We start from the raw sequence: 7,935 nt of genomic DNA on the forward strand, positions 1-7,935 counted from the left end.
GTGGTAGAGACTGCCTCCCCATCCTGACCCTTCCAGGGAGGAGAAAGAGGAAGACAGTATAGATTTACAACAGGGGTTTGTGGAAGTCACAGCTCAGAGGCAGATGAGGGGGAAAGTTGGGAAATAATGGGAGAGGAGGAGCAGGCAGAGCCGGAACAGCAGCTGGATGACATGTTGTCCCTAAAAAGCATTCCAGACCCTCCATCTCCCAGAACCTGGCAGGCCTTGAAAGTAGGAGAGCAAAGAGCTTGAAAACAGAGGGCACTTAGCAGCACCCGTAGAGGAGGCGATGATGATGACGAATGAGGAAGTGGGAGAGAAGTGGGGTGGAGATTCACTCAGGACAACACCATTATCCAAGAGGCTGGGTTCTATATCCTCTCTCTGTAAAGTTTGAAATAAAAAAGGAGTGTAAGTAAAATTTCCTTGTCTTTATCATTCCTGGGCAACCAGCCGGGAGCCGCTGACGATACCCTGACAAGGGGATTACCTTCTCTGTAGACATTGATAGGATTGCACCATAATTGTAGCCCAGGCATAGGCAAACTCGGCCCTCCAGATGTTTTTGGCCTACAACTCCCATGATCCCTAGCTAGCAGGACTTGTGGTCAGGGATAATGGGAATTGTAGTCTCAAAACATCTGGAGGGCCGAGTTTGCCTATGCTTAAAGGTAAAGGGACCCCTGACCATTAGGTCCAGTCATGGCCGACTCTGGGGTTGCGGCACTCATCTCGCTATATTGGCTGAGGGAGCCGGCGTACAGCTTCCGGGTCATGTGGCCAGCATGACTAAGCCACTTCTGGCGAACCAGAGCAACACACAGAAACGCCGTTTACCTTCCCGCCAGAGGGAAGGTATTTATCTACTTGCATCCACCTATTTATCTACTTGCACTTTGACGTGGTTTTGAACTGCTAGGTTGGCAGGAGCAGGGACTGAGCAACGGGAGCTCACCCTGTCACGGGGATTCAAACCGCCGACCTTCTGATCGGCAAGTCCTAGGCTCTGTGGTTTAACCCACAGCGCCACCCGTGCCTATGCTTGTTGTAGCCCAATTCGGGCATTCTTAAATTGCATTGATGGAGGGGCAATGGAGCCATGCTGCGAGTGAGCCCCACATCACCCACCCATTTCTTTCTTGAATGGAAAGATCCAAAAAGGGATTGCAAGCAATAGCGGTTTTGGAAGGGCTGCATGGGTTGGTTTGTGCTGCTCCCCTGTCTTCCCAACACCATACATTGCTGCTACTTACCAAGAAGTGGAAGGGCAAGCAGCAGGAACTTGGCACAGTGTGTTGTGGGAGCCATGGTGGGAGTGGAGGGTGCCTGTGCCATTGTCATGTTGCAGATGCAGTCTCCCTGTGCCTTGACCCACTCTCAGTAAGCAGAGGCAACATGCCCCACTGGGAAAATGGGCAAGTAATTCTGCTCTAGCTGCGTACCTCTGCTGTGGCTGCTACTGATCATAAGCATGTAAGGCTGGATGCATTCACAGTCCTTGTCATGACTGGGTTTTTGTTGCTGGCATCCATCTGTCTTGAGAGACAATGGAGTCTGCTTCTGGGGGTAAAGCCAAACCACTGTGTTAGCAGCACTGAAGTGACCTCCCCCGGGGTGCAGTGTGTATGGAGGTCCTGGGCTACCCAGACAACAAGACCTCCCCACTCTCAGCCTCACTGATGTGGTCCAAAGGAAAGCAGAGCAATACATTTGGCTCTGGCTTGGCAGCAGGAGTTGCTGGAAGGAGGTGTACAAGACGCCATCCAACCGTCCTAAGATCTTTCCCTCAGATTTGTGTAGGGTTTACTCCTTAACCTTTACTTCTCCTGAAGATATCTCACAAGGCAGTGGAGGTTTAGGATCAGAGTTTTCCTTCTCCTAGATGGGCTACCTTCCCAGGTTGATGAGTTCCATTTATAAACACACACACACACACACACACACACACCGGTATGTGCAGAAACGGCCTTCTTAACTCGGTATCCTCCTGATATCAGGGGGCACTGTAATCATGTTCATATTAACACACTGACAATCCCCCTTCAGACCTTCCCAAATACAATTTAAGAACGCCTTACTAGGAGTAGTTTTAAACTCATCCAGTGTAATCTTTTTGCTCTCTTCTAATAAGGAAGACAAAATATTCAGGTCTTCCTTTGATCTTTTTTTAATGCAGCACCATAACTCCGCTGCTTTTCTCGAACAAAGCAAGGCTTGGGAATAGATCAATATCACAAGCTTTTGCTGACTCAAGGTGGTACTGCAGAATTGTGGTTCAATATTCTTGGAACTTTCTGAATAGTGTGATATTGTTATGCACACCTCGGTCTCGAATCAGCAAGAGATTTCAGGGGTGTCAGCACATATCTTGGGTTCGATTTCTTTTGAAATGGAGGCTAGCGGATATGGTTTGCAGTCCTTAAAACCATAGCTCTGAATTCAACAGAGAGAGAAAGTCAACCCATTCTGTCTTCCAGTTCTAGCTGAAAAATGAGACTGGTCCCTGGTCTTTTGATTTCCTTTACACTCCCAAGTGACATCAGTTGAGGCATCTTGTGGAAGCATCTCTGGCTAGAGGTTTCTGTGCTCTTTAGTCATGCAAAGAGATGCTTAACAGGCTCATTAGCAAAGAGACTAATTTGACCACTTAGGACATGGGTAGGCAAACTAAGGCCCCGGGGGCCAGATCCAGCCCAATCGCCTTCTAAATCTGGCCCATGGGCGGTCCAGGAATCGGTGTGTTTTTACATGAGTAGAATGTGTGCTTTTATTTAGAATGCATCTCTGGGTTATTTGTGGGGCATGGGAATTCGTTCATTTTTCCCCCCCTCTTCAAAATATAGTCTGGCCCCCCACAAGGTCTGAGGGACAGTCGACTGGCCCCCTGCTGAAAATGTTTGTTGACCCTGACTTAGGAGCTTGGAGGGACACCCTAAGCTGATGTACAGGTGAAACACCGACCCACCATTCTACAACAATATATAAAGCACAAGTTGGAATCATATACTCACCTGGATATTTCACAGAGTAATATTCATAATGCTGAGCAAAAACTCAGCCCCCCCCCCTTATCCAGAAAGCAAGCAAGCAAGCAAGGGAAGATTGTATTATTTTACACTCTCCTCACCTCCCATCATGGCCACACCTTGATTGCCTACTCGTGATGAAATCTCATTCTTTGTACGGTTCCTGATTGGGTGAGTACCCTAATGTGATTAATATTTCAATGAGAAAACAGGAGAACTGGGGTGAAACTGGTGCATAAGGAACATTGCTGAGGGGAAACAGCAATGTCAAAAAAGGATGCTTAGGGGGGGAAAGAATTAAGAAAATTGAACAGCTTTGGGAGAAAAATGGCACCCCACCAAGAGTTGTAGTCTCTCACCAAAATTTGAAACTGGAGATTATTCAGCACAGCTCTAAAATGCAAGTATCACAAGTTCTCATACACCCTGACCATATGTGTAAAAATATGAAGTATCTCAACTAATCAAATTAAAGAGTGTTTTGGATTTGAGGACCATTTCATCAAGGCTTCCATCTTGGCTTGCAGACTGGATTAACAGAAGGAAAGTAAATTATTTTAAAACTGCAGAGAGACTATGCTTCTCTCCAAAGAGGCACATCAGTGGCAGATTATTTTTGAGTTGCATCTCTTGGGAGAACTATTTATTAAATGCTAGCAAATGAAGATTCATTCATAACAAATTAATTGTGTATCTAGATTGAAATTACATATTAAAATACACATGGGGGCCTATGTCAGTGGAGATTAGTTGATGAGCCTTTTGATGTTGGAGCAAGAGCATATAGGTTTCTGTGATCATATGCTGACCATGTCAGTTCATGTGGGTGGAGGCTAGGAGACCTCTAAACACATGATAAGCCTGGTCTACTACTCACTAGCCCTCCTTCCTAGTAGTAGGAAATGTCATCTCAGGCCTAGTTTGTTCCTTTGCCTGGTACTAGTGATGTTGGTTTGTTCCATGATGTAGGTTTGAACCAGGCAGAGGGCCTTCTTGGTGGTGGCGCACGCCCTGTGGAACACCCTCCCATCAGATGTCAAAGAAATAAACAACTTTCTGACTTTTAGAAGACATCTGAAGGCAGCCCTGTTTAGGGAAGTTTCTAATGTTTGATGTTTTATCATGTTTTTAATATTCTGTTGGGAACCGCCCAGAGTGGCTGGGTATAAATAATATTATTAATCTTGTGCTTGATAGTGGATTAACCTATGGAGGCCGTACCCAAATTGATTGTTCCCTTGCTTGCCAGTAAGCTCACAAACTTGATTCAAACTAAGATGTTGTTGCTCTTCACCTCTGACCAACCCCAGCCATCATTGCCAGTGGTCCATGCCGGAGTGCCAACTTGAATAAAATATTGGGGTGGGGGAGGTAAGCCCCACCCCACGTAATCAATCACATGGCATTGTACACACATACCATTTGAATGGCAATGCCCATCAACTTTCGGGGAACTCAGACCCTTCAAGTATTTTATTGGGGGGCGGTCGAAGGTCCCTTGGCCCCTAGGAGTTGGCTCCTATGGGTCCATGTGAAACCACAGGAGAGAGTCGGTCAGGAACAAAATGTTGGTGGCACTTGCCCTGTGGAACGCCCTCCCACCAGATGTCAAAGAGAACAACAGCTATCAGACTTTTAGAAGGCATCTGAAGGCAGCCCCGTTTAGGGAAGCTTTTAATGTTTGATGTATTAGAGTATTTTAATATATATATATTTTTGGAAGCCACCCAGAGTGGCTGGGGAAGACCAGCCAGATGGGAGGGGTATAAATCATCATCATGCTTCAGATTAACTTGTACTTGGTAAAATAATTTTCAATCTTTCTTAACTGTAGTTTAGCTCTGTTTCTAATGATCCTCCCAGCTCTCTGACAACTAGGACATCTCCCTTGTTGCTAGATTCCCATTTTCATCAGTGTCTATCTGCTGCTCAATGATCAGTACAATCCAGAAAAAAATTCCTGTAAGCTGTTGTATTCCTCCCCCCCACCCCTCCTGATCTCTGAAGGGCTGCTTAATGACGGCAACCCAGTTTTCTCTAAAGTAGCTTTTCTGCTACCTTTTCCTACAGAACAAAGGTATCTGAAGGATGTCATTTTGCTGACTGTTTCATCATTCCTCTCATGTTGGCTCCCACCTATTGGTTTGCTTTCTCTCTGCATAAACTTTCATTTTCCTTTACATTGCTAAGCAGCTGTTGGGATTTTTATGCCTCATTGACTCTGATGATCTTCTCAAAACTTGTGTTGGGAAAGTTGCCAGGCGAATCAGCCTGAAAATAACTCTCTTGCAAGATCAGAAGTAGGCGAGTACAACTTGTGGCCCACCAAGCCAAGCCAAGCCAAGCCCATCTGCCTACCCACCAGACTCTTGATAAACCACCTGAACTTTTGCTGCCTGCCTGCAGTTCCAAAATAAAGGGAAAGGGAAGTTGTCATGGCTAAAATACATAGCGGGTGAGCTATGTCCAGGCTGGGGGTCTCCGGTTCTTGCAGGGCTGGTGTGAAACTTCACTGAGATTCGTAACATCTCAAGAGGACGGGTATATATTCCAATGAATGGTTCTTTAATTTGGCCAGGGAGTTAATTTGACCTTCAAGTGATTTAACATGAATTTGGAAAAACTATTAGGGAGCAAGGAGCATTCCAATGTGGCTCTAAGGTGATTGCTGTGTCATCTGGGGATGGTATAATACAGGATTGTCCCATACTTCAATGCTATGTCCTGTATCAATAATATGGGATGCGGGTAGCACTGTGGTCTAAACTACAGAGCCTCTTGGGCTTGCTGATCAGAAGGTTGGCGGTTTGAATCTCTGTGACGGGGTGAGCTTCCGTTGCTCTGTCCCAGCTCCTGCCAACCTAGCAGTTTGAAACCTACCAGTGCAAGTAGATAAATAGGTACTGCTGCGGCAGGAAGGTAAATGGCGTTTCCATGCGCTGTTTTCCATCACAGTGTTCCATTGTGCCAGAAGCAGTTTAGTCATGCTCACCACATAACCCGGAAAGCTGTCTGTGGACAAATGCTGGCTCCCTCGGCCTGGAAGTGAGATGAGCGCTGCAACCCCATAGTTGCCTTTGACTGGACTTATGGTAACTGTCCAGGGGTTCTTTACCTTAGCTTTTACCTTTACCTGTATCAGTAGTTTGGTCTTGCATTTCAGGTCTGTGGGAATGTTCAGGGATGCAGGAGAGGGTATATTGTTTGATTATAGCCTTTCCAACTTGTGTTAACAAGCTCACAATTTGGCAGAGTAACATTCCCCTTTTTAAACTTGCAGCGGATGTATTTGCTCAGGCTCACTAAAGCCGCTATAATAACTGTTCTGGTATTTTCCCCTTATTCCCTCATAAAAGACATGACACAGTCTTCTATAAAAGTATAGAAGTACATTCTGTTCACAATCAGATCCCAGAAGGCAGACTTGGCTTAGAAAAGTAACATATACCTGGAAACTATCTCATAAGGAGACAGTCCCTTTTTCCTCTCTTGGCTGGAAGCCAAGAGAGCATCTTTGGCTAAGCAGATGTTGCTTCTTCGATGCATGTAGTCAAAGAGAGAGAGATGGCTGCCCTGCCCTGTGCTTTTGTCGTTTACCTGCACAGGTGAGGCTACACCTACCTCTAGTCACATGCAGAGGAAGTCTGTCCCAGCCCAGAAGGAAACAGGAAGTTTACCTGCTGGCTGGAGAAACATTCCTCCCCGTGTGTAAACATGTTCACTCTAGGAATGTTGTACTTGACTGCTCTTGTGTTTCACATCCCACAAGGTCTTCTCTCTCTCTCTGGGCCAAGTTAGGGATCCTCTCCAAATGCATGTATTTGAAAAGGTGTGTGAAAGGTCATGTGTTTAAGCTCTGGGTAGCCAAGCACAGAGAGATTTACAAATTTGTGTGTCAAATTCCAGAGGGGCCATCCTGCTAGGATGAGATAGATTGTAATGGGTTGCTTTGAAGTCACTTCAGCACTAGATTGGGGGGTTGGAATTGTTCCCCAACCGCTCTGCCCTGTATTTTGCCAGAACAAAGGTGGCAACCCTGATGTCATCACAAGCATTTCTGCTTACATATTGGAGCAGTCTTCCTTCTCCTCTCCCTGCATACTCTTCTGGTGGCATGTGGGGCAGGACTGGGGGGGGGAGCTCTACTTCTCAGTGGAAGTCCTTGCACTGGCTTTCGTTAGTGGGATCAGTTATTTTCTAGCCCATCTTCTTTGCAACCGTTAAACCAGGGGTAGGAAACCTGTGGCCCTCTGCTCAATCTCATGTGGCCCTCAGCTCAATTTCATGCAGGTGTGGTAAGCCTAAAGGGATAGAAGTCGGATAGCGGAAGGAAAAAAGGAGAAATAGAAGGAGCAATTGAAAAGATGAGAAGTGAAAACGCCCTCTGCAAAGCCCAAACTCTAGGAAGAGTGGTTGGTTTTCCCCTTTGATGGACCACTTGCTGGTTGGAGAGGAAGAAGGAAAAAGGAAATAGGGTAGCAGAAAGATAGAAGGAAGGGTAGCCCTGACCACTTTGGGTTCTGCCTCTGCCCATTGCTGACTTCAGCCCTGCCCAACACTGACAGATAATTCCCCAAGGGAATGTGGACTTTAATAGCTAAAAACACTCCCAGTATACCTGCAGGAGCATCTCCACTGCCATCATTCAGCCTGGACACTGAGGTCCAGCTCCGAGGGCCTTTTGGTGGTTCCCTCACTGCGAGAAGTGAGGTTACAGGGAACCAGGCAGAAGGCCTTCTTGGTAGTGGCACCCGGCCTGTGGAATGTCCTTCCATCAGAAGTCAAGGAAATAAACAACTTTCTGACTTTTAGAAGACATCTGAAGGCAACCCTGTTTAGGGAAGTTTTTAATGTCTGATGTTTTACAATTTGTTATGTGCTGTAAAGCCGCCCAGAGTGGCTGGGGAAA

This window comes from Podarcis filfolensis (genome assembly GCF_964270895.1).
Source record: "Podarcis filfolensis genome assembly, chromosome: 1".
In the NCBI taxonomy this organism is placed as follows: domain Eukaryota; kingdom Metazoa; phylum Chordata; class Lepidosauria; order Squamata; family Lacertidae; genus Podarcis; species Podarcis filfolensis.